The sequence below is a fragment of the Dermacentor andersoni genome, chromosome 2 (genome assembly GCF_023375885.2).
Source record: "Dermacentor andersoni chromosome 2, qqDerAnde1_hic_scaffold, whole genome shotgun sequence".
Taxonomy (NCBI): Eukaryota; Metazoa; Arthropoda; class Arachnida; order Ixodida; family Ixodidae; genus Dermacentor; species Dermacentor andersoni.
Genome location: NC_092815.1, coordinates 105,418,143 through 105,445,719, shown reverse-complemented (window position 1 = coordinate 105,445,719; position 27,577 = coordinate 105,418,143). Strand labels below are relative to the sequence as shown.

Sequence of the window (27,577 nt, the reverse complement as noted above, 5' to 3'; positions counted from 1 at the left end):
GACAAAAGTGCTTCACAGCTATAGGAGAGAGAAAGATCATCCTGTGTGGCGAGCAATACGTAAGCGTGGCGCAAATATCACTGTCACCCGGAGAATTTCAGCATAGCTATCGCGCACGAAAGCAAGTACTGCTTATATAAATATGTTTCGTCGTCCTTCAGTAAATCATTGTACTGCTTCTTGCGTCCGTGTCGTTTGGCGCTTCATTCCTGCAATCGTGTATGCTAAACTGACTTGGCCACTGCGTTCAGCCACCCCCTCGCCGTGTCGCAGTTTGAAATGTCGAAGGTGCCCGACTAATAACGAGGTATTAGTGGATCGGCTAAATTGTTCATATATCAACACACCACCTGCGTGTTGTCGCCACTTTCGACCGCCGTATACGCTGGTTTCCCTCAATTTCATTTGAGTTTTGTTCTCTGGGAAACACTTGTCCGGTTCGCACGGGAAGCGGATATTTCAGTGGTCACTGCATGTGCAGCTCGCGGCCCTTTATTAAAAACGCGCACGCGTGTCACTCTGAGCGTTTATTTTGGGGTCGGCACCTGTGTGCCGCCTGCTGCCCTTTCACATAACCCACGTTTGGAGTGAGCGGTCGCAATATCTGATATTCATTTATTCTCGCACTCGTCCACGTTCTATTACAGCGCGCCGTCCAACCGGTCCAACGAGGAAACGGCACGTTCTTTAGAGTCGGGCGCACGTTACAGCGCGCCTGGCGTGTATAGTCGACATTATGTCGCAGCTCTCCACTGCGCGGCGGTGACCCTCCTATATAGCCCAGTGTGTAGGGTCCGTGCGTCAGTCCAGGGTTCCCTAAGGTTAACCACGTGTTCCGCGTAACAACGGGCGAGACGCGCCATGCGTCGCAACAGGCGCTCCGTAATAACACGGCGCCCTGCGCGTGTCCGTCAGCAGTGCCGCTATCACCGGCTCGGCTGGCTGCGCTGCACGCGATATTCAGGAAGTCATTAAGCGCCGCTGCTCTTCCGCGGGGGCAGCGGCGCGCGTTCTCTGAGCAGCCTTTCTGCTTCCCCGACAGCGCGACCATGCGACAGGGCCCCAACCGCTTCCGGTACGTGCGGCTCGGATCTCTGCTGCTCGCAGTGCACTAATATGTCCGGTTAGCCCGCGTTCATCGGTACGTTGCGGAAACTCTGCAGAGTCGTTGGACGCTGTAATGCGAGTCTGTTTCTGGTATCGTTGGAAGCTGGAGTGCAGACGTTCTTTACGATGGTCATTGCTGTGTACGCAGTTAAGCTGGAGTGAAAGCGAGCAAGGTTATTTTACTCGCTTTTATAGCGACGTATATCTTATAGCGGAGAGAAAAAGAAGTGTCAACGGTTTCGTTGTGGCGTAGTGTTAAAATGGTAACCCGTGCTGGTTGCTTTGAAAACAAAATTTGCAGCTGAAGAAATATTCTTCCCCGTCGGAGGATCGAACACAGGACCACCGCCTGGCGCGTGCACTGTCAAGTTTCTTCGATAGCTATGCTAACTACCAGGCTGGCAGCGTGAGGGCGGATTAATCGTCAGCCCAAAGTTCGTGCAGTTGGGCATTCCCGTTCACTATCTTTTTCTAAAGTGGGTCGTGTCGATCTAATGGGGCGTTGTCATTGAGTGGTACCATTTTTAAGCTCACCGACGATTTTCCACGATAGCCTGTGTCAACTGGCGCCGTATTCAGCTGTCATGTGCTGCTGTTTCAGTTGTACTGAATGGGGAGTGTAATGACCAGTGGTAAATTAATGAATACGCCACTCGCACGCGGAACAAAACATTGCTGCGCTTTTCCCTACAGATGTGATCTCAAAGTTGCTGGAGCGGCAAAGAGCCTTGATGCTTTCTTTTTCCTTCTCTCAAGATATACCTTAGTCAGAGCAATCTCAATTCCTGTCACCAAATGCTCGTAACGAAGAGCGCTTGTCAGCATGCATTCACGTTAAAGCTCCGCTGGTGAGAAAAGCGCTCCACTGTATCCTGCTCGAATCTCGATTGGCGTAGATTTCCAAGTGGGCGCTACTTGGGCAGGGTAATCTTCCACGGGCCCCCAAGCGTGCTTCGTTAGGGTTGGCAAACCTTTCGTAGCCGAACAGGAACATAAATGTTTCCATGCGCTATTCTGGCGTAGCAAATAGACGAAGAGGAGGCGATAGACATTCGGCGCTGAAGTTCGCTCAGGTGATCTTTGGTTCTTTTAACATCGCACGTCCCTGTCCCATCCCAAGGACGCCTTTCCGCGGCATATACGTTCGTAAGTACGTAAGGACGCGGTTGCTTTCGCGGCCCGAGAAAATTGCATGGTCCCTGGCGTATACTCTACTCTTCCTTACATCCCGACGCGGACAGCCTGCGACCGCCGTTGCTATACGAGGCAAAATATCTAACGAGTAAAAGAGCTGCCGCACTCTTATATGAACCTAGCAGGGTGGCGTAACACGTGCACAGCATTGCAGCATCGTTCCAATGCCGTCGCTGCGTTGCATCGTGCGTTGTTGGGCGCGCGAGTTATTGAACGTCCTTCGCAGGGGCAGGCTTCTCATACGTTAGTAAGAATTGGAGTGCCGCCGGCGCCGCTCCGTATGGGCGAGAAAACTTGCTACAAAATTCCATCGGCTTACCTCTTGCGGAGGTGCATTGTGTGCACTAGTCTTTAATATATTTAATTTAAGGCGTCCGTCTTTTGGGAGTACATCACTTTTTTTTTTCATTCTTTCTTTCAAGTTGTAGGGGCGTAATAAATCCGTGTCCGGCCCGCAGCGGTGGCTCTGTAGTACGAAGTGCTGAGTACGAAGCCGCGGATTTCATTCGCCGCTCCAGCGACCATATTCTGATGGGTGCGCAATGCTACTTGTGTAACAAGTTTGCACGTTAAAGTCCAGGTATTCAGAATTAATCCGTAGTCCCTCCACCACGGTGTCTCGCGTATGTAGCTACTGTATTGCTTTTGGATGGCAAACCCCATCAGTCAAGCTTCTATCCGCTATCTGGGCAAGAGACGTGTTCTCGAGAATTCGTTGGAGCAGCTGTTTACACCATCATCATCATTTCATCATCTATTTATGTACACTGGAGGACGATGGCCACTCCCAGCCATCTCCAGTTACCCCTGTCTTGCTGGTGGTTTACCTAGACGTATACTATTCACGGTATCGGAGTTTGAAGTATCTGTCATTCCGTTCAGATCCAAGTCGGGCCTATTTCTTCCAATACCTCTCTTCCCCTTCTAAAATAAAAAGTCGCACTTTCGCCCAAAAGGCGAAGCATCGCTTGTTATAGAAAATTAGTGGACAGCTATACGAATAAGGATAGTACTTTTATCGGCCGTATAAACTTGTAAACGTAGGCACATACTAAATACATTAACAAGCGTGGTGTCACGCGCACACAAGCAAACATTAACACATTGACACATCAAACAAAATAGTTCCCCGGGCACCGGTGTACATACACATTGGAATATCTTCACACACAACATGTAGTGGTCTCAGCATGTTGATCCCATTACATCTAAAGCACTAAGAAAATTAGGTTACTTGAGACGAACATCTAAATCGTGAAAATACACTAAATTACTAATGTATAAAACACTCATTCGCCCTGTATTAGAGTACGCTTCATGCGTCCGGAACCCGTATAAAGTGCGCGACATTAACAAAGTTGAATCGGTACAAAGGAAGGCTGTTAATTTCATTTGTCATTGCTACAATGCTGATTTTTCGCCCTCATCGCAATGAATTCTTTGAATTTATCTATTATATGCACAAGGCGGCATATCGATTCCATGAAGCTATTACATTCACTTATTCACTCGTTCTGTCGAGTATCCGCTGATGATTACATCGAGTATGCCAGTGCTCTTCCAACTATACTTTGTCACACCCTCAACCTAAAGCCTTTCTTTGCGCGCACTAACTTGTTCAAACACAGTTATTTCCCGAGAGTCGTCGACTGCTGGAACGAGTTACCCGGTTCTGTTCGTGAATTGGCGCAGTCTGATTTTGTAGAAGCACTAGTGGAATAATATTGCTGTCCTCTTTCTTATGTTCAACTACCTTTTTTTTCTGTTTCTTGCTTTTTTTGTACTCCACTCCTACAATAGCCCTGAATAGGGCTGCAGTATTTGAAAATAAATAAAATAAATCTGACTTGATGACCGCGGAAACTCGCTGTCAACACGCTGGCGTGAGGAAACGCGGCAGCAGCAGCGAGCGAAGTGACATTCATGCTGTCTATCGCTTCAACGAAAAGTGAACGCCGAGAACAAACAGCACGCACAAAGCTACGAGCCGCCGACATACCTCGACTGTGCCCCCACACAGATCGCTCTCAAGATGCAGGCCGGTCGACCGCGCGCAGCCGCCACATGCGCAGTTGCAGCCGGAGTAGAAAGCCGCCCCCCCCTCTCTCCCCTACCCTCCCCCCCACCCCGGTGCCTCGCAACGTTCGGTTCCTCGCGCATGACGGGAGACGGCGCGCTTCCTGCCTGCTTTCGTCTCTTTCGCGCGGGCGAGATTGAGGCGCGATCGTCGGCTGCTCTCGCACGCCTTCACTCGCACGTACAGCGTAGGGCGCTCGGCGGCGGTGTCATCGCCCTTGCACTTTATAAGTAACATCCCGGCGACGCCGACGGCGGAAATGCGATAATAAATATTACAATAATAAATATTGTAACCAAAAAAGAAGACAAGGCAAAACGGCAATAAAGTAACCAAAAAAGGCAAGTCAGCCTATTATACGCCAGTCAGGTTGCACATTAGCTACGCATGTCTCAAAAGCATGGAAGAGGATTGGCGGGCGAAACATCGTGTTGCTTGGGTTTTCTATGGACCGATTCATGCTTGTTGAACGTAGTGGCATTACTCAAACGCTGTCAGGAATTATGCTTCAAAAAATTCTCTAATACGCTTCATAGTGAGGCTTACGTCGTGAATAGGAAGTCACTGAAGCGTCAGTGATTGTTCATGCACGTGACTACGTTGGCATTTGTGGAAAAAGTGCTTGCGTAATCTGCTGTCTGGGTACGCGATGAAAGAGGATTAACGAGGCAACCGCAAAACCAAATAAAGGGTTTTACACGCGGTCTGTAAAGCTGGCTTCTCTGGCAGGCGCTGACGCACACGGCGATGCCTACTTTTGGCGTACGTCGAAGCATTAGACGAAACATCGACTATCACATCACCTTAAAAGCTTCCTTTTCCCTAACGTAGACGCGTACTCCAACCTTAAGTTATTGGACGTAAAAGTTTTTTGTCGGGTGCAGTTCGCGCTGCCCATTTGCTGCTGGCATATTTCGCGCCTCACTGCCCGCTCAGTTCTTGTCTGTCAGCCTCCCTAAGCAGGGAATCGATTGGCTCACATCCTGGAATTCATCTAGAACACTTATGCACTATCTGACATGTCCCACTAGGAAGTTTCTGCAGTAATCCTTTTTTTTTTTTTGCTATGTATATGTCGTCTGAACCGGAAACGAGTAGAGTTGGGCCTCCAGGATGGCCGCCTCTCTTGATGGCCTGTGACCAAAAAAGCAGCATGCCGCCGCGGGAACGTTCGTTGGCCGTGTTCCAGCGAATCTTTTACTCTTCTACTTCCAGCGAGTGAAGCACCGTCTAAGCTAGCGAAACACTTCAGCATGTTTGATTTAATATTCATGTCTGAAGAAAGAAAAAGCGCTGCCCCGAAGAGCAGTTGTTCTTTTTGGCATTCTTTGTCCGGCGTAGTTCGTCGTATGCACAGCCTGGCGTCTCCACTACGTCCGCACCGCTCTCCGTCTGTCGTCTGCGTCGTCGCCAGTTTCGCTGTTCGTGTGCTTCTATTCGTCTTGCTCGTCTGGCCGGCCGCTCGTGTTTTGTCTCTGCCTCTGGGACGTGTGGGCAGGGCGCGTACCGCGTCGCCATCTTGTCCATTAAAGAACGAGCGGCGAGGGGCGAGCGCATGGAATGAGAGAGGGGCCTGTGTGTGGGAAGGAGGTGAGAGGTTAAAGGGGAGAGTTAGGAGCGGGGATGGAAGTGTCAGTCGATTCATTCGTTCCGGCCAAGCGCCCCTTCAATGGTGGGAGGGCAGCGGCGGCGACAGCGCGTCGCTTACCGAGCACGCGGCGGAGCCGCCAAGGGTCTCTCGCCGTCTGCCGCGTAGCGTTGAGAAAGGGAGGGAGATGTGCGCGCGCCCTGGGAGCGCACCGCGGTTTGGGCTTCGCGGACCGTCTCCGCGTCGTCCCGCGCCTCTGCAAGAGTGCCGCAGCAGTCCGCAGCTGTATGTGTTGGGTCGGTCGAGACGAAAAGCAACGGCGGGGCGCGGAATGCAAAGAAAGGAAGGAAGAAAGCTGGAAAGAAAGGCTTATTGAATGAAAGAGAATAAAATTAGGCGGAACACATCCCCGATGTCTGTCCACGTAAGCGAAGCTTTGTTTAGCTTTGGAGAACGGTGCATCGAAACACTACGCATGATATGTATGTACAATGTCCTGGCCTCTTTATTTACAGATTATGACGCGCCCAGGGTGTCGCGTCGTTTCTTTTTCTTTTTTTTCCTTGTACCGCAGCTTTCTGTATATTCCGAACGGCGCCATTCACAACTGAAAGAACGGTTCTTCTGCAGTGTCCTTTATGTATGTCTGATGACGTCAGCTGCCTGTTTTCGATTGGTTAGTAGTTCAGAGTACCTTTTTCCAGTTAACTGCGAAACGCGACTGTGCTTGCTATTGCCGAAAGATCCCGTGCTGACGACTTCCGAGCGTTTAATTAAATTGTTTGATGCTATGCGCATGCGTCATAAATTACGCGAGTTAACTAAGAAAACGTGTAGCTAACAACCTTTAGTCAAAGCCGAAGTCGACTGGCACTGATTTGAAATTCGTGAAAGTTGAGCGCGCGCGAAGGGTGTAAAATCTGTAGTCCGAATTACGCACTATATAAGCCGATACGAAACTGTATGTGGCTGGCATTCACCTGCGCACTCGATGGACGTTACAAGAAACGGACACGAAAGAGCGGGAGTGATGCTAAAAAGCTTTGCTTTTGATATTCAGCGTCCAAGAGGTCAAAGTTAATAGTGAGCCTCCTATTGCGGCGTCACTCAGAAACCGCTGTACCAGCTCCGGGCCTCAAACCCAGCCTTCACATTTCTCTTTTCCCGTTCGAGCGTACTTACGGAATGAGATAGTATGTTCTGCACGCTGATGCGATGGAGAGGCGCTAGGTGAAGGGATAGAAAGATAATAGCCCGTATTAAGGATGAGGCGCTGGTGGATGACATTTCGCTTAGGATATTAGGGGAAATGAACCTGTACCCGCGGTTGTTTAAGGCATGGAACATATAATCATTCTCCTATTAAACATGATTAAACCCAATGGAAGGTAAGCGGCTGGAGATTAGCTAAAAGCAACAAAATTAACAAATTCTGGGCCGCAGGCTTGCTTTGGCCTGACGCAGGTCGGGAGCGGCCAGCCATCACTCGAGATGTCTGCCCTACAGTAGACTTAATTACACTTGATGCCGGTTAATAATGGCAAATATTAATATTTCTTCAGAATAATCGCGGCGACTGTGTGTAAGTGCTTCTTTGGAATCGAGTAGCAGCATAACAAGAAACTACTTAAGACGTAAGCGACCAGAAGCAAATTAATGAATTCTGGGTTTTTAGATGCAAAAACCATGATTTGATTATGAGGCGCGCCGTAGTGGAGGAATCCGATTTAATTTTGACCACCAGGTAATCTTTAACATGCTCCATATTTACTGGAAACGGGCATTTTTGCATGTCGCCTCCATTGAAATGCAGCTGCCGCGGCCGGGATTCTCTCCCACGACCTCGTGCTTAGCAGCGCAACACCATAACCACTAAGCCACTGCGGCGGGTTCAGAAGGAAATAAATAAAGAGGAGGCTGGGAGGGGGCTAGGAAAGCGGAACTTGTTTTTGGGAGTGGACAAGGTGTTATGGTAGTGGACTCTTAATCCAGTTCCACTTAAGTTCTAATTAAGTACCGCATATAGTCGTCATTCCATGTATTTTAGCAGAGCGAAGGAAATTTCATGTGGATCGGCATATTTTAAACACCACAGTGGCCCCTTTTGCTTTACTTTTACGTTATCGACGTGTGATACACTGAGTTTAAGTGGATCCACCTTTCGCTATAAATGAGGGGAACCCACGTTACCTCTGATAAGATTGTGTACACAAGCACTTCACTACACACGGACACGACGTGCTTTTCTTTTTTTTTTGCTCTTTTGCTACTTTTCATAGGGTTATTTTTTTTCCGGGATCCATGCATCCAGGCATATATCTACTACCTTTAAGGGAATGCCGCCATTAAACGGAAAAGCTTTATAGGATCATGCGAAACTAACGAGGACTTGCGGTACAATTCACGTCGCCATGAATAAGCTATAAATTATGACTGGCATTCAACTTTTCGTGCTTATAGGGTGTTCTCAAGTGGAAGGGCAGAGGGAATCCATTGAGCTCGCATCTGAGCGACTCGCGTGAGATCGGCCATGTACGGCGGGGTATTGCGTGGGCTCAAACTTGTTTAGCCGTGCCGTTCCCCATTTCCCGAACTATACGCCCCCGCGTATGGAAAAAAGAAACAAAAATAGAAACGAAAAGAAAAAGCGTGCATTATCCGTTTTCTCGCCAAGCACGTTGCCGCTGCTCGGCTAGTCTGTTGATTGCTTTCCCTGTTACAAAACACGCGTAACTTTTCGTTCGGTAATTGCGATGGTACCACAACGCGAATGCAGTGAACGGGGCTCCGGGAGATTTTCTACCGCTCTCCACGCTCGTATTGTGTAAAAGAGTCTTAAATGTCAGGATGGGGCATTGTTCAATGCTGCCGCTTAGGTTCTTTTTTTCCCCTTCTTTATATCTCTCGCTCACTCGCTCGCTTTCATCCCACGCAATGGCAGCTTGCCATTGTGGGTTGGAAGGCCGTTTCGAGCTTTTGGAGGCTGCGAGCTTTGCAAAGTTCGATCTCTCTCTCTCTCTCTCTCTCTCTCTCTCTCTCTCTATGCTGCGGGGCTTAGCTCTGTCCTGCTGTAGTACTAATTGAGTGTTACGAAATGTCCACCAGTTTTGTTTAGGGGATATGTAGGCGCAGCCTTTTCCCAATTCTTTGAAGAGAGGAGAATGAGCTTATCGTAATTCGTCTATATTTAGAACCTCTTCCACAGAGCGGTACAGATAATCGCAGTTAATGAAAGGGCATTTGGCACAAGCACAATCGCCGTTCTTCTTTTGCGATAATCTTTTTCTTCACACCGTTGAAGGAATCTTTATGTTGGAGAATTGCGTTAACTGGGATCGCGAGCAACAAAACCACATTGACAGGACGCGTGACGCGACTGGTGTCATGCGTGCGTTATGTGTGTCGTTCCTGGATCCCAAGACAGAAAGATGGGCTATAGCTCATACCTAGACAATTGGGTCATTTCGAACGTTTAGTGTGTAAAAAAAGAACACTTTAAGTCAAAGTTATTAATGCGTACTGTGCATAAATATAGGTCCATGAACAGTGTACAATCACAGTTCTCGACGTAAAACTAACAAAAGACTGTAGGACCAGCGTCCCTCCATCCCTCTTGTCTTTTCGTCTTCTAAAGTGTTCCTTTTTTTTTCTCCCTACGCAAGTTCTGGAAAAGCCTCGAATGTCGTAAGCTTTCTGGTGCCACTCGCGCAGTTTACCCAAATGAAATGCCAGCTACTATGCCTGCTTTTTTTTTTCATGCTGAAGTAATATTTAATAACGGGCGTTATGAATTCCTACCGTGCCTCCCCACTCCCCTGCCCCCATACTTTTTTTGTCCCACTCTCCGTGGCGTTCGTGATGATTAAAATGATGCTCCCGGCGGCGGAACGTGGGTATGTCGGTTCTAGCCGGGGCGCACGCAGGGCACTGGGTCACGGAGATGATGCAGGTCGCTGTAAGCGCGATAGGAAAGGGTGAGGAGGACATGCGCGCGTGGCGTTCGTGGATTATTTAGCGAGAAGGAAGAAGGCGCGCGTAGGCGGGGAGAGAGGTAGATGGGGTTGTTAGGCATTGTGTACGCGGCTCGATGCCGCTGCGCCGGTCTCCGGCGCGTCACTTCCGGTGGATCGATCGGCCCGTCTACGTCTGTGCCGCCGCCGCCGCCGGCAGCGATCGGACGCCGCCGGGGATGACCCAGTTTCTTCATCCGGCCCTGACACCGTCACCCTTTCCACCCTATGCAACAACCCCCTCCCAACCCTGCCTACGACCCAAAAGAGAGCGAGTAAAAAAGCTTTCCTTGCGTTTCCTTTTTATTTGTCCTTTTTTATCCCTTTTCTTTTATGTGCTCTTTTTCGTCGTTTTCTTCTGCCTCCCTTTCAGTCAGCTTTCTTCAGCCTTCTGGCACTTCTTGACTCCCTTCTCAAGTGACTTTCGATTCTCTGTGCAGTTTGTCCCCCAGGCTTCAGGATCGCGCGTTCGTTCGTACACTCTCGCTTTCCGTTCATTTTCCCGCGGTCTTCTTCCGCAGCTTTCCCTGTCACTTTCTTTAGCCCTAAGTCATTTATTCGCTTTCTGCTCACGTGATCGACTTTCCATTCTCCTTTTGTCCTCCAAGCTTATGAGCACACGTTGATTCTTACAGTCTCGCATTGTTTTCCTTTCTTTCTTTCTTTCTTTCTTTCTTTCTTTCTTTCTTTCTTTCTTTCTTTCTTTCTTTCTTTCTGTCCCCTTTTTCTCTTTGCAGGCTTTTCTCACCGCTTATTATGCATATATATAGTAGAACAAAAACAGAACAGCCTGCAATACAAAAATGTCCAAGCGAACCGTGTTCGTTCGTTCGCCAGTCACGTTGACGCCTGCGTGACTTCCGCATTAATAATGCATCGGTAGATTTAACAGGCTTTGCGTTCCGGTTATTAAATAGAAAAAGAACAAAGAGGCAGCCGCGCATTCCTGACTGCGGCGGCGCCGATTGGAAAGCTGCCGTGGCCGGGATGAGTCGCGAAACGCGGAAGTCACACACACACACACACACACACACACACACACGCACACGCACACGCACGCACGCACGCACGCACGCACGCGCACACGCACACGCACGCACACGCACACGCACACGCACGCACACACACACACGCGCGCACGCACACTATATATATATATATATATATATATATATATATATATATATATATATATATATATATATATATATATATATATATATATATATATATATATATATCCGTGCGTTGTCAAGCATATCCGACCGTTGGATGCAGATTCCGCGCGGGCCGGAGTTGGGTTGCTCAACGTAATCGTAATTTGTGCTATTTGAGCTTCATTTGCAAACCGCCGCTGTAATGTTCTTTTTTCTTCTTCTCTGCATGGAAGGTCGCGCGAGTACAGGAACTTTTCACGTAGTGCGTAAATGACTATCGCATGGCACACCGCGATAAAAGGAAACGTGAAAAATAAATACATAGAACGCAACATTTTTAACATAGGAACACATTTTCAATCCAGCGATGAAAGGCTAAAGCCGCCGCTTCCTCTATTTCTGCACTGCCTACGCCTAGTCGCTCCGTAACGAGTGGGAGTCAGCGGTCCCTTGCGATGTACCACCACGTTTCTATGTAATTTCTATGTCGCGGTTCTTATAAGCTCGTTCAGCTTTGGCCGTGCGCTGCGGCTGCGTCGTACGCGGTCCTTCGATTCGGTATGACGTCATACGACAGAACGTTGGCGTGACCCCAACAATCCGCCGTAAACTGTGGCCAACTGCTGGGAAAGTGCAAGTAGACCTCCCCTTTTGGCGTCACTGGGCCTATGTCAAAAGAGAGAGAGAGAGAGAGAGAAAAAAAAACGCTGGCGATGCCGATTGTCTGTTGGTTGCGTTGCTTGCTTCAACACAAATGAAAGTAGACTGACATTATAGCCCCTGCGAGAAGTGTAATGAAGCTGAACTTGATTCGCCAAGAAAAAGTTGCAACTGGTCTTGCTTTACACTGATGTGCATTACCGTGCGGAATGCAAAGACGAAGCGCTATATACCTTACACCCTTATCTTGTGGCGCGCCTTTCCCGCTGCAGCGCACTGCAGGTCATGTTCAGTCCACATACCAGTTGGCACAGTTTTCTGTTCTGCTATGCTTGTCGAGTAAAACAAACAGCTAAAGAAAGAAAGAAGATTAATAGGGCATATGCTTGTATTTAGTTAGAACTTGCAGGCGCAAGTTCGAATCAGGTAGCGCAAGATAGGGTTAAGTGTAGATCGCTGGGAGAGGCCTTCGTCCTGCAGTGAAGGAGTAAGATGATGATGGTTGGATTTATTCGACCGCTACACCGCCGCGGTCGACCAACCAGCGTGGACACTATTGGGGCGTCGCGAAGAATATAGCTGATGTCAATCCAAGCAGTGAAGGAGAGGGCTAAGCGCTCTCCTTGACGCCGGTGCAAGCTATAGCGGCGTCGAAGAGGAGAGCGCAGTTACTTCATGGACTTCCCGAAGCACGTATTGCCGCTTTAGTATATGTTCTCACGCATCGGTGGGGCACGGTGTTGAAGACGTGCCGACTATCAACAGAGACGATTCGGATGGGAGGAACGTGCGGCTGGTCCGGGTGGCCATTTTGTGTGTGCAGCGTCGGCGCAGTTCGTAAACACCCTGTAAATGCACATACGCTTCACTAACTCTGCCTCGTGGCACTGTGGTAGAGGTAGACGAAAGAGGTGCGGTAGACGGAAGGAGATCGCCGTTATCGAGCGTCTGGTATACGCCACGCCTACTCTCCGCGGCACCGCAAGCACACCCCGTCCCCATTGTCCGGCCCCATCTGTCACGGAAATCGAAAAAAAGAAAAATATCCGCCGTAAGCGAGAACCGCCAAGTCGTTAGTAGTCGCAAAGCGGTTTTATCTCACTCGTTAAACCTGCAGGTATTGAAAACGATCTGCTGCTGCTTTGGCCAGGGACAGAAATGAAATTGTGCTTCCACCTTTTCTTCTCCCCCCCCCCCCTTTCCTTTTCCTTCTATCCTTTAATCTTCAAGTACGGCTGAATCGGCAGCGCTGGAAAGCGCCCTAAACTTGTGCCCGCATCGGAACTTAATTTCTTTCTTTCTTTCTTTCTTTCTCGAATAGCTGTCTCCGTGGCTTTCCTGGGCATTTATTTAAAGGCCTGGAGGCGCTTCCTCGTGTAAAAATTGTAGTAGCGGCGCATAAAGAACCTATCGTCCACGAGCCAACGCGTGTAACTGTCCGTCCCACCCGTTTGTATACGTATAGCTTGGCTGCTGCTTCGCGAATTCTCTCTCGCGTATCCCTCGTTCCAGACAGACCGTAGCTGTTTGTTCGGCATCGTAGCAGCTGGCTACGAGGGAGGTCTGCAGCGCAGTGCGCGATCGGCCTCATGCACGCGCTGACCGCACGCTCGTCTGTCTCGTTTCTTTCCGCGGCTGTTGCACACTCGATTCGGTTCCACGCGAGTTCCGTGCACTTTTGCAGACATGTACCACTTACTTCGCGGAAGCTATGTGGAAAGAGATTAGGATGTTCCGCTAGGTGAGAACGTCAGTAGCAGGGTCAAGATGCTTCACCAAAGGAAGAGCCGACGCTCAAGGCCATTCGTTCCGCACAATATAAACTTAGCAAGCGGGACGTTTTCGCAGATACGCTTCTTTTACTTTAACGGAACCTGTGTGAAAAGAGAGAGAGAGTGTAGCAGGCCGGCCGGGCTTCCGCGCACCAGTGCATGAATCCTTCTCTCCCTCACTGACCATTTATTTCCTTAATAATGACTTAAAAAATAACTTTCCTTCCCCTGTCCTCGGTGCTGTAACCGCTGTCCCTTTATCGTTGACGACGTTGGTCCTGGGAGTCTGGGCCGGTCGCGCCCCCGAAACTCTCTATTCTATTATCTGTCCGCTTCGCTCGGCTTCCTTTGCGATGCCGTTTCTGGAGGTCGAGCGAGCGTATCTGTACGCTCTTCCGGCAAGGTAAAGGCCGTACTTGGCTGATACGGCCGACCCTCGACCCCCTGTAGCCTCTGCTTATTGTAAACAGTCGCCACTGAGGTTTGCTGCTCGTATTTGTTGAGTCCGTCCGTCCGTCCTGTCTTCTTTCTTGTGCGCCACTTTTGCGTCGCTCGGGAACCAGGTCGGCTCGATCCGCGCCGGCATTCCATGCGAAAAGAAAACTTGCGGCGCTCAGTGTGGCGGCATGGATACGCGTGCGAAGTTCCGAACACTTTGTGTGGGCAGTCTTCCGCGTTTATCGCGTGGAGGGAAGTTCTGAAGGGCAGTTCTGGGCGAAGGATGACACTTACGCAGAACTCGCGCTTCCGACAGACCGCCGCCGAATTGCAGGAAATAAGTACCCTTCCTTGTAGCGGAAGCGATGCTATAGATTGTCCGGTTTTACGAAATTTTGTCTGTGCGCTTTCTTTGCGTGCTTCTTACTTTCTCGGTTTATTCGTGTATATACTGCCTGTTACCGCGTCGTTTCGTTCCCGCCGCTTATGTAGTCCCTTCTCGTGACAGATTAGGGAGTGCTTGTACGCATTAATTGTCGTAAATAATTTTCGTGGAAAAGGCAGTCGCACCGTTTGTGAAGCCAACAGGCGCGGAACTCACGGGAAACGTGCGAAAGAGCTGAACTGTCTCTTTTTTTTTGTAAAGATAAACAGCAAAATTTATTATGGACCGATAATTAAACTGACGATGTATAACGTAATGATCGAATACTAGGACAAATGTAAGCTTGACGCCAGTGAGAAAGAAAGAAAGTGCTGGCTAACATCGCATGCACATTGCACACGTATTTACTAAATATGCATTGAATGATAATAGCGATATTTCGGGGAAATTCATGATTGAAGAGCAGCAGCGGATATTACCACGTGCCTGCGTTAGCATAGTGTTCGGGTAACGCCCTCGCATTCTCCGTTCTTATAAATATGCGGTCATTAACCAATAAAATTCTGCGGGTATATACAGGTAGTCCGCAATCGCCTCTGTAATTTTTTTTCGCTTAAACCGAATATGCCATTTCTTCCCGCACTTTCGTGTTTTGCTTTTGTGCTTGTGTAGCCAGCTTCCATTCCAACACCAAATAACAACAACAAAAAAGCGTAATTGTTTGTTCTGTTTTGCATGGATGCTTCCCGAAGTGGAGTCAAGCAGGGAAAGATGCGGCCGGGCTATACTGCGGCGGTCGCTAGGCGACCCACATTTGCGTGCGAAATTATCTGGCACGCATTATCCGCCGAGGTCAGGTGAACACCGCGTACTGCTGCAGAGGCGCGTGCCAGCTCCCAGACTTCGCCCCCCCCCCCCTCACCTCCTCCCCCTGTAGTGAGGAAGCTAGTAAAAGCGCGGGCCGCGGAAGGGATTAGTGGCCTTCGCTTAAAGGGGTCTGCACCGCGTGCTTCGCATTTACCTGATGGACGTCGGCGCGCGGCGTCCCTTGCGGCGTGAATTCTATGGCCGGCGTTATAAGCCTCGGTGGCCTCATTTCGCCGCTAAGGAGGAAGCCTCTCGGCTTACGCGCGCCGTAGTGAACACGTTCCGCGCCATGAAGGTTCAAGTCTTCCGTGGTTAATATTCGCACGAATCTGCAGGTTGAGCTTCTTGAGTACCGATTAACTAAACAGAAAAAAAAAAGAAAACTTTAAGAAACAAACAAAAGGAACAGAAATAGTGGTAGAAAGGGGAAGATACATCTGAGGAAAGGACTGGTTAGGAGACCTTGTAAATATACGCGTGGATTCACATCAGAGTGCCGGCTGTGTGCAAATCTGTGGGAGGACAAAAAGAAAAAGAGAGAGAAAAAAAAAAGAGGCGTGCTGCGTGGAACCTCAGGCAAACGCGACTGTTAAACAGTATTACGAGTTTAATTGGCTCCCCAGTTTTTTGCAGTGATAAGACTATCTTTTCTCGTTGTCGTACCAGAGAGCACATCATTCTCCGACACTCGCATGATATTTTATCTTGAATAGTGACACGACCACCGTGCGGCACGCTTGTAACTTTGTCACGCGCACATCGTTTTATTTTTTTCCAGCACAATTTCTTTCACCCAGTTATCGCTGTTATCAAGTTAGTACACAGCGCAAGAAGCTCCTATGTTGCACCCGAAATTTCTTCAATAATGTCGCCTATTCTATAGCGAAAGAGGCTTGTCCGATCAGATTGCATGCGCAATAGAATTTTGTGTATACCTTCTCGAATGTGCGTCATCATCAGCCTTTTCTCTGCAATGTATACGGTGTTACATACAATATCAGGCGGACTTCACCCATTAGTTTAGATTCGACTTCCGACGACTGAGCTCGTCGCTATCGTTGTGGTTTAAGTGTTGCTGGCCTTCTTGGGGTTCGCCCAGTAAAGAGTTCGGTTTTTAACTCAAACTTATGGCAGTTTTTGGTTATTCACCTTCACTGCAACGCCACAAGATGGAAGCACCTTCCGGCGCACTGAAGTTAACCAAGGGATCGTCCCCGCAGAGAGAACGGAGGAAATTACTTTATTGAAAATAAGAAAGAAAGAAAAAAAAAACAACGGGAAACACGCACACACACAAAAGAAGAAGAAAAAAAAAAGAAACGCGAGCCGGTGTGATTTTCTGCTTGCACCCCAGTTCAGGATTCAGGATTGTGGCTTTTGCTGCCTCCAGGGAAGCCCGTCATCAACCCTTATGCTGTCCATTAATGATCAATAAAGCACGCGAATCGATGTACCCCGACCCGAACCTCCGCGATGACATCATGACGAGAAATCGGGCGACGAATGCAGAGAATGCATGGCGTGCAGTTCTTGCACTAAAGGGTGAATAGAGCGTAGAGGAACTATAGTAAATCAATTCAGTCTGCCTATGGCTATGTGCGTTAAAAGGTTCAACTCCATCCGCATTTGTTTGGTGTTAAACGTGTGCTTTGTAGGGAAAAAACACACACACACACACACACACGGGAGGGCCACACTTACGCTGTTCGAAGCTTAGAACGAGAGAAGTGTGAGCAAGATGGCGAGTGAGTCGTGGTTCGGAAAAGCAGAACCACACAAAACACGGACGCGAGAAGAAAGTGAACACCGCAACCTGATAATGCAGCGATAAGTGCAAACAGTGTGTCCGTGCTTTGCACGTGCTGCCCTTATATAGAGCCTGTATAGTACTAACCAAATCATATACATGAAAAAACAAAGACAACGTTAGAAGCAGCGCCATGCAAACAAGGCCAGCGGCGTGCAACGTGCTCGGTATGGAATCAGCCAAGACTCCCGCAGATCCCCCGGTCTATAGGTGATGTGTTTAATAAATTTTCGTCTCTAGAGCTTTCGCTCATCAGTGATTATTGAAGGAGTGGCCACGATACTGTGAGAATTAAGAAGCCGCCGCTTCGGCGACGATAGAAGCTCAGCTGCTTGAAAGTTTGTCAGCTTACGCACACGTTAGTGTAACGCGTTCTGGAATGCTATTCATAGAGCGGCAGTGGCTTATGTCTGTCCACACCGACCGCATCGGCAGCTCTGTGCACTTTTCGAACAGTAATTTCGATTAGGAACTTAGCTTATATTTAAGCGAAACATTATATTGGAGTGAGCGAAATTTCGATTATCGTTGAAGTACAGTTTACGCGCGGCCATGTTGCACACGTGAGGCAGTTTCCGGCTTACTGTATGATGTGCGCGTAGGGCTTTGTGACTCTATACACCGCGAGTAGCAAAAGTTGCGTCGGGTTTTACGTGCCGTCGCGTTCTTGTGAGAATACCTCCTAGCTGCGCATTATTCAAAAGAAAACAAGAGCTGTACAGTATCGAGTGAATGCGTTCTGCCAACTTCGGGTTCGGATATCCCGTTGCTTTACACTATGTACTCGTATTTCTCGGTCACAAAACACTTTGTTAGCACTTGCGAACACGAGAGGAAGGAAGGATGGGTCGCGTTGCCACCTTCCTTCGCTGTGTGCCGCTCCTCCCTCTCTCACAGCAGTCCCCGCATGCAGCTGTGGTCACGCGCAGCCACGCGTTGTGCAAAAGGTGTCCAGTTGGTGCGGGAACTTTCCTGTACACAATTCACCGCCTAATTATCTTTCTTTCTTTCTCTGTTTGGTGACGTCGGCGTTGTTTGTTTAGCTTGAGCGAAACCTTTTTGTCAGTGCTGTATTTCGTGAGCTTCGTTTAGTGTACGTGAACTCCACGCGAGCGGGTCGGATCATAAGTCGAGCATGACCCGACCGCGTTTACGCACATCTTGCCAAGCGTGCCGTGGCAGCGTCAACCCACCACTCGCAGACGGGTTGACAGAACACTGGCTCGACGCTCGCTCGTCCCCACCCGCACCATGGCGTTTACGCGAACTCGACGAACGTTTTTTCTGCCCGACGAGTCTGCTCTACCCGACTTGTTTCGTGCAAACTTGCAGATGCCCAGAATGTGGGCGTGCTTGCGCAGAAACACACACACACACACACACACACACACACACACACACACACACACACACACGCACACGCACACGCACGCGCGCGCGTTACGCACAATTAATCAACGACCACCCTCTGCGGTGGCGGTACATTGCCTCGGCTCCCGCGTGTAGTTATCCCGCCGCGGTGACGAGTCGAACTCGGGTGTCTACGCAATTAAGGACTTTCTTTTTCTTTGATCATAGAGGGGAGCGTTCTGTATGCGTAGCTTCATTAGCGCGAGATGCGCAAGTTGCGACAGCGTTGAAAGTTTATACGAACATTTGTGTGTGTTTCTCTGTGCAGCTGCAGGTCAGGCATGGGCAGCCCAGCGCGGACGTGAAGGCGGAGTCCGGCTGCGAAGGTAAGGCCTCTCTTTGACTAAAGCTCCCTTGTATACGCCTGCGTCGCCGCAAATACGTGGTGCACTGCCGGCGTGTAGCTCGTGGCGAGGTGTCGTTCAAACGCCGTGTGCCTTTGAAGGACGCGCGATGTGTGTGCCTGCTTCGCCGCTATGCCCGAGAGCAACGCAAAACTGTAACCACGTTTGGCGTGTCATCTTACATCGCGTTATGGAAAACTTACGCGAGCAATAGATAATTGCGACCGGAGAACTTTGAGAGACATCGTCAGCCCGACGAAAGCTGCAGGCACGACTCAAGGCGACAGTCTCGGCCAATGAATGCTCCCTCGTTTTCACTTGTGATGATCTATATAGGTCACTCACTATCCTGCAAGAGAATGAGGTGTTTGATAAAAAAAAGGCAGCTTCAGCTTACATAACAGAACTTCAAGCACTCCTACTTGAACAACCAGCTTCCTTTCTTATTTTCTTTTCATCTTTCTTTTTTCTTTTCCTGTCGAGTAAACGATACCATATATGAAACACTCTTCCTATCTCGCGAACAGTCCTCGGCTCTACATTTCTTTGTCGTTCTAGCATCTATCACCAATTTGGTGTATATAATTGTATAATGTAAATAATTGTTGTATATCCGAGACACGAAAACCAAATATAGTTTAGAAAAAATAAGGCTTATTCAGCCAGTAACGATGCCCCAGTGCCCTATACTGCAGAAATGCTAAATCATCCAGGGCACGCTCGTAATTTGAACTCTTGTCAACTCTATCTCTCACTCCCTCTGCCTCCAACGTAACAACGCAAGACGGAGTCTAATTAACCTCCTTGCCTTTCCTTCTTCCTCTTTCTTGAAACCATGCCTTTCAGAATTTCATCAGCCTTCCGTCACGCGTGCGAAAAGCAAGCACCAGAAGTGCGAAGTTTTATCTTAAGAGGAAGCTTTAGCTCGAGTGCTCCTATCTAAATACATGTAAAAGGAGAATTCGTTTTTCTCGGCAACCACCCCACCAACTTTGACGAGGTTTGTTGCATTTAAAAGAAAAACTTAACATCTAGTGACTGTTGGTTTCAAATTTTTGAGTTAGGTCGTCAATGTTTTAGTAAAAATTGGGAAAGATCGAAAATTTTCAGAAAACGAAACTATCAAGTTTACAACTCCGTAACTCAACAACAAAAAATGTTAATACAATTCCGGGAATTGTATCTAATAGTACATCCAAAGCGGACAAAATTAATATGTTACACATGAATATAAAAAAATATTAATCATAGGGAAATACAACTTTTGTAAAACCGTTGTAACCAACGTAACAAATTCACGTAAGATGTAAAATGACATATTGAATTTGTCCGCTTGGTATGATCTAATGGATGCCGTTTACAGAACCGCGATATCAGTTCTTGATGCAGAGCTATCAATTTGTAAACTTCGTGCTTCTATTTTTTTCCAAACGGTCAAATATTTGAAAATCGTTTTAAGAAAATTCAAGCCCTAAATCGAAATTCCGCTTCCAACAGTCACTAGAATTTAACTGTCTCTTTCAAATGCAACAAATGTCTTCAAAATCGGTCCAGGGGTTATCTCATAAAAACATTTTTGCGTTTTACATGTATTTGAATAGGCCGCGTCGGAGTTGGGCCCGAGCTAAAGCTTCCTCTTAAGAGGAAGCTTTAGCTCGGGCCCAACTCCGACGCGGCCTATTCAAATACATGTAAAAACGCAAAAACGTTTTTCTGAGATAACCTCTGGACGGATTTTAATGAAATTTGTGGCATTTGAGAGAAAAAGATAAATTCTAGTGACTGTTGGAAGCGGAATTTCGATTTAGGGCTTGAATATTGTTAAAAAGATTTTTAAAAATTCAGAAGTTTGAAAAAAATAGAAGCATGAAGTTTACAAACTAATAGCTCTGCATCAAAAACAGATATCCCGATTCTGTAAACGTCTTCCATTAGACCATTCAAAGCGGACAAATTTGATATGTAATTTTACATCTTACGTGAATTTGTTACGTTATTTACGAGGGTTTTGCAAAAATTGTAATAACACATTGACACATTTTTTGAGGTTCATGTGGAACATATCAATTTTGTCCGCTTTAGATGTGCTATCAGATACAATTCACAGAATCGCTATATCATTTTTTCTTGCTGTGTTACGGAGTTGTAAACTTGATAGTTTCGTTTTCTGAAAATTTGCGATTTTTGCGAATTTTTTATAAAAAAAATGACAACCTAAATCGAAAATTCGAAACCAACAGTCACTAGATTTTAAGTTTTTCTTTTAAATACAGCAAACCCCGTCAAATTTGGTGCAGTGGTTGCCGAGAAAAACGAATTCTCCTTTTACATGTATTTAGATAGGAGCACCCGAGCTAAAGCTTCCTCTTAACGTTCGGGCATTACACGCAGTACACGCAAAATTTCCTCTCGACTGGCTACTCCAGGCGTGTGTCCGCGCGTGTGTCTGGCTACTCCAGGCGTGGCTGCCTTGCGTGTGTTCGCGGGCTTCTTTCACGCTCGAAATAGCTCGTGTCGAGCAACAGAAAGCTGTATCGGGAGTTTCGGGAGTTCTTCATGCTGCTGTACAATTTTTTCATTGACATTTTTCGTCTAATCATAATATTTGAGAAGTTGAATAATTAAGACTAATGACTCAATTAGGCGGACTGAAAAAAAAAAACCGGCTTATCTCCAAGCGACGGCAAACAACATTAACTTGGTTCTCTCCGGCTAAGTGGCATTTGCATATTTTTAACGTTTGGCTCAAGTTACATGGGACACCCTGTACATCCGATTATGTGCGAGCGCGGCGGCGCTGGTCTTTTTCACATGCAAATGTGAGATGCCCGACGAAGGTTAAGTTTGCTGCGGTAATTTCGTGGAAACACGGGAAGTGCCTCACGTTAAATCGCATGTGCCGGTAAGTGTTAGATTAGATAAGTGTTAGTTAGATAAGCAAGAATGTGTTTGCGTATTCCGCATAGGCGATTAGGCACCGTTTGATATTTTCTTTACTAACTTTTGCTTCTTCTACCGGTGTGGATGTTTGTACTCTTTGACTTTTCACGTGTTCAACAGGTGCGGATGGCTCCACGTGCCTTCAGCCAAATCCTAAGAAAAAAAAATATAGACCGTGTACTCTGAACACGATCTGGTGTTTTAGAAAGAGTGGGCCCATATAGCCTACACGCTATATGGGCCCGCTCTTTCTAAAACACCAGGTCGTGTTCAGAGTACATGGTCTATTATTCTTATTCTATATATATATATATATATATATATATATATATATATATATATATATATATATATATATATATATATATATATATATAATACACACACAACCGAGGAATCTTGTCGACGGCACTGAGCATGCGTCTAAGCCATACTCGGCGAGGGCATCTTTTGTTGGTCGTTCCTTTTTCTCTATACGTTGGTCCGATGTTCACAGGGTCACCTAACTTTGTGTCCGCTATCTCTAAAAGTCTTATTTTCCACAGCGTGCGCGTTTGTAGCCGACTAAATTTGTTCCGCTGTTAAACGGCGGCTGCGCACTCACATTTTGTTGTAAAATTAAACCCTATAAATCGGTGCCGAAAACGGGACCGGTAGCTTTTACGCGTTGTAAACGGCCCCACAATGCGTGGAATTTTCGTTACCGCTTCGGGTTTCGTTGGGATTTTTCGATGTCGTAAACTCGTCTTTTTTTTCTTTAAAAAAAAATATCTGGAAAAAGTAAAGCAAGCTCTGTCGCATTTTTTTTAATGAAAATAAAAACACAAGTGCCACCCAATTTCTCGACGAAAGAACAGCGGATCCCATCCAGCCCTTTGTAGAAGCAACGTGTACATGTTGCGTCAGATAATGAGATTTTGCTCTTTATTCGAATGGCGCAGTATACCTTTTGAAAAGCATCGTTCCTGCTGATATAACAAAAGCTTGCGACCGTCATTTCATTGCTACAAGCCTGCTGCGCTTCTTATAGTGTAGGCAAATGATGTGCAAAAAAAAAAAAAAAAAACCTTCAAAAGATGCTGTGATGTTTAGTCTCACGTAAAGTAGATGATTCTGCTTTCATTCCTTTCTTTTATTGAATTCTATGCGCGCGTAGACAAGTAAGCGCAACTTAGCAATGATGGACCTCCGTCGTAATCTGTCGCAAGGGGCTTATCCTGCCGGCCTGTATAGGGACGGCCTTTTGTAACGGTCCTTCTTATCGTAATTGTGGTAATTATGGCCGAGGTAATAGGAAGGAGCTGTCGCGGGCATCGTATAACTGTGTCGCGTTTACGCAGGTACGAGCGAACTTATTAAACAGACATCCGATCCTAGCAAGAGAGAGCGAGAGAGAGAGAGAGAGAGAGAGATAGTGTGTGTGTGTGTGTGTGTGTGTGTTTGGAGAGAGAGAGAGAGAGAGAGCAAGCAAGCCCCGTCAGTGCGGGCTCTCATGTTCTGTGTTTACGATTAGGCCAGTTCTACTCGTGCTTTATTGTCGCGATAAAGCTGCGGGCTTACAATAGAAAATTTTCTAGTGTGTTGGGTCGACTCTTTGTCGTCTTCGCCTATTGTGAATATTTAGGAGGCATCCCCCTTTTTTTTTTTTTTTCCCGCCAAGAACTGCGTAATACTCGGGCGCCGACGGACTATAGCTGTTGGAGAACGTGTTTGTTTCTGCTGTCAGCGAAATGTTCTTGCAGTGTGATTAGTTAGTAAGCAATACTGATGTATGAAGATATATACAACAAGGTTGTTATGAAGACGTTGATATAAAAAGGGTGGTATAAGAAGGTTCGCATGCACATCAGTCATAATGTCCCATTTTCCTCCCCATTGTCAATAAATTTGATACCGGTGGCAGTTATGGTACCGGGCTAAATTCTGCGCCGTTCTTAGACCACACTCACTATGCTCCGGAGCGCTTGCATAAGCAACGCACTGCAAGAACAGCGGTTGCGGCTGGGAGCCGAGCCAGACAGCCGATCCAATTACCGATCGGTGCTCGCGCGGTCGTGTGTATCGTTACTTCAGCCGCGTTGCAGAATTCCTGTTTCTGTTTGCATTCCTGTTTCCTTACTCGCTCCTGGACATCTTTGCCATAACTGCAAGTTCCATTTCTCGGCTTGCACGAAGGCGACGCAAGTATGGTCGTCTCATTATTCCCGGACTTCTGCAGGAAAAACGAAAGCTGAGGGAGTGGCGGAAGGTGACGTAGAAGCCGACGCATCAACACTGTCATTTGTTTATGCAATATATGTGGCTCTATTTTCGTTTCTTTTTTTTCTCTTCGGCCTTTCCGGGAAGGGAAGGGTGGAAGGGGGGAGGGGTGCGTATGACACCCGCGACCATACAGGTAATACTGGGGCCATCACGTCGCGCGTATACCACTCGACCGGCATGTCGTACCGTGCTTGGGCTCATCGTTTCATTAAGTCGTCCGCTCGTTTTTGCTATGGTTTTTCGTAGTTCGTTGTGTGACGTTTGCTTCAAGCATCGGTCTCTTGCCTGCTCCTGTTGTCGTCTGCTACTGCTGCCGTCGCCGCCCTTGCGCGCCAGACAGACGAAAGGGGCGCAATCTGTTCCTTGCTCGAGTCGCGCCCCGGGTTGTGGTACGTATTTTCCGTGCGCCGCGTGGAGTTTTAGAACCCCGAAGGCGGCGCGGCGGGTATTTCGAGGCTCGCGACCTTGCCGGCGGAGCGGCAGCGCTGCGTTTCCGCTTTGGTGGGTCCCCCTTTGACGCCCTCCCTCCTCGACGCCAACAAACACCAGCCGCGAGGCTCCTTAGTTTTCTTAGCCGTATGTTCCGCTTGAAAAAAAAAAAAATAAAAAAAATAAAAAGGAATGTGCAGTGAGCTTATTTTTCTTTTCCTCTAGTCATTCGAAGCTTCGTGCCGTCTCCCTTTCTTCTTTATTTTCTTTTCTTCTTTTCAAAAACTTTTGTGTGGGAACATAGATTCCACGGTTGCGTATGAGCCAGAGATGCAGCCGTTGCCGCCTTGACGAAGACAAACGCTCTTGTCGAAATGTTGGCATTGGACTTGAGTCTCCTCCTGTTGGTCCTCATAGACCACCGTCTTCCGATTCTCCGTCGGTTACCGCTGTTGTTTTACGAGCAGTGTTGCGTGGGAGCCATTTCGAGTGCACTTTTAAGAAAAAATACAGGAATCGTGTTTGAGAAAATGATAATTCATGACGCGCGAGTTCGAACCCTTTCACTCCCCTGTACTCTGAGCCATAGCCCCCTGCAGGTATATGTATTGTTACGGGTTGTTCCGAAAGAGTTATGTGCGAACCAAAGCGATTGCAGGGAGAAGGTGAAGAAAGAAGAGGACGAGAAAGACGAAGTGAATGAAGCTGCAAGATGATGGCCACCAGTGCGTTTTTTTAAGTCTAGCGGCGTGGCGTCTCCGTTATATTTGGTGGTAGCTGTGGGATCGAAGAATGGAAGAGCTGTACAACGAGATAGCGAATCAGCGGAACGTATTGTTGACTTGGTGTCACTTTCAGAGACAAATACAGTGTTATATTCCATCGTGTGGTCCCGTTGCAATATTTAGTGCAGCTGCGCCACGTTTTTAGACATTTTAAGCGTGTTGTAGTGCTTTCGCGTGACAAGTGCTGAAATAAAGGTCACGTGACCTTTAGTAGTACTCCACAAATTGTGACCAACCACTGTAGAAGTGGCGCCCTCCAAGTTGCCGTCGGTGTTGTCACTGGATAAGCACGGAAAAAATAAAGGCACCGGAGGCGTACAAGGTCTGTCCCAAAGGTTCGCGCAGTGAGTCAGCAGTGGGAGAGGGGGAAGCCGCGGCAATTCCGTGCTCTCTCCACTCGAAAGAGCCCGGTTGACCTCTAGTACAAACCGGACAGTTGCGTGAGAAGGCAGAATTTCACGCGTTAAATTTTTGTGCGACCCGTTTTTAGTCTTTGTCAAAATAGAAATCGACGAGCAAGCGGAACAGAGGATCAATATCAAATTACTTTTGAAGTTGAGCAAGAGTGGTTCAGAAATTCATGAAATGTTGCAAAAGGCCCATGGAAAGGCTGCCCTAAAGGGGGAATAAAAGGCTGCGTTCAAGGGGGTCCATCTTTTTCGCGAAGGCCGTGACGACCCCAAGGACAACGCAAGATCAGGAGGCCCCTCCACCTCGTGCGAAAGTGAAAACATCGATTGTGCTCACTGACCCCCGAATCCTAGTTGATGGCAGAAGCAGTAGGTTTGAGCTGAGATCGTCCGCTCGACGGATTCTGAAATTTTGGAAACGAAAGGGGCTTGCCCCAAAAGTTGGCGAAAATGATGACTCTTGAGTAAATCTCGAGGCGAACAGAATGTTGCATTGATTAAAAACTTCAGACGACGCCGACGAATTCTGGCGAAAGATCGTCACCGGTGACAAAACTTAGATTTACGCATGCGACATCGGGCTGAAGTTGCAGGGCAAGGAGTGGAAAAAGAGGACCCATGACGAAAAAAAAAAAAATGAGAAATGGTAATAAATTAAAAAAAAGAAAACGCGAAAGAGCAAAGCAAGCATCGAAGTCATGTTGATCGTGTTTTTTTGACTGTCATGGGAATTCGGCACCACGATAACGACCCTGTGCATTCTGCATCGATAGCGTGTGAGTTTTTGGCATGCAATTCTATCACTGTGCTCTGTGCTGAAACGCCCGCCTTTACTCGCCTGAATTTAGCACCCTGGTGGCATCATTCTTTTCTTTTTTTTCGCAAACGTGAAATTCCGGGGATGAGGCGAAAATTGAAAAGTAAACGACATCGCTGCTGAAGCGCTTAGAAGACTTCCAAGGGTGCTTCCAGCAATGAAAGTATAGGTGGAACCAGTGTAATGTGCATAATGGAAACTATCTTGAAGGTAACCACATGGATGTATCTGAAAGCTTTCGAAATGATTGTTTTTAAACGTACTCAAAGTTGCTCATTCACGAAAACCGGTTGTTTAGTGTATAGCGAATCCGAGTTCGTCCGACGTGGATCTCGTCCGTCGCGCTTTCCTAACGATTGCATCCCATGTAGCCTGGCGATTGAAAACAACCGCAATGTTCTCACGGTGTCTTCTCAAACGCCCACAGTGTTTTCATTCTTGCTACGAAGTAGGCGGAATGAATCCGTAACGGAACCGGTGTGTGAAATTAGCCGCGAATTGACCGTAGCTTTAATTTAAGAAATTCTTGTGGCGATTCTTATCAATGATTTAATTAACAAATTGCCGTTGAGAAATGCCGTCTGCTTGCAGTGTTCAGACGTCTTTCGTTTTTGCATCGTTATTGAATTCTCTTCTTTTTTCCTTTCTTTCTTTCTTTCTTTAACGACCACCTGTCACCGGCACGCCTTTCTCTTGCGCCGACCACTCAGTGGTGGACAGGGCGTGTCCCGCGTAATTTAATCACGCGGCCTGAATAAGCAAAGACGTGATTAGTGGACTTAGCTCGGTGAATAATTAGCGCCTCCGCGATGGGTTCGCGACGTCGGGAACTTGCCCTCTCCCACGCCGCTTCGTCCGCACCGGGTAACGACGGGACGATGGGCGGAGGAGGAAAGAACGTTCGCCTTGGAAGAAAAAGAAAAATCCGTCGGGTGCAGGCTGGCCATTCTCTTCTTCGCCGCCGGCGTTCGAGAGCGTGAAGCTACACACACGCCTGCGGCTCCCAGACCGTCTTAGCCATAGAGTTTCCTACAAAAATTACTAGAGGGAACTCTGGCGCTAGTGTCTACGGGAGCTGCAATGGGAGCGGTTGTCCCAGTAAGGGAATTATATGAAGT

The 27,577-nt window shown here is 47.6% G+C and overlaps 1 protein-coding gene across 9 annotated transcripts in view; it reads left to right on the top strand.

Moving 5' to 3' along the window:
• Nucleotides 1–27,577, top strand: part of EndoA (SH3 domain containing GRB2 like, endophilin-A) — a 115,505-nt gene that overhangs the window by 42,249 nt on the left and 45,679 nt on the right. For all 9 annotated transcript variants that reach the window (XM_050188236.3, XM_050188235.3, XM_050188241.3 and 6 more), the window contains exon 2: nt 18,741–18,798. The gene's annotated coding sequence lies outside the window, so the exon portion shown is untranslated. The remainder of the gene's footprint in view (nt 1–18,740; nt 18,799–27,577) is intronic.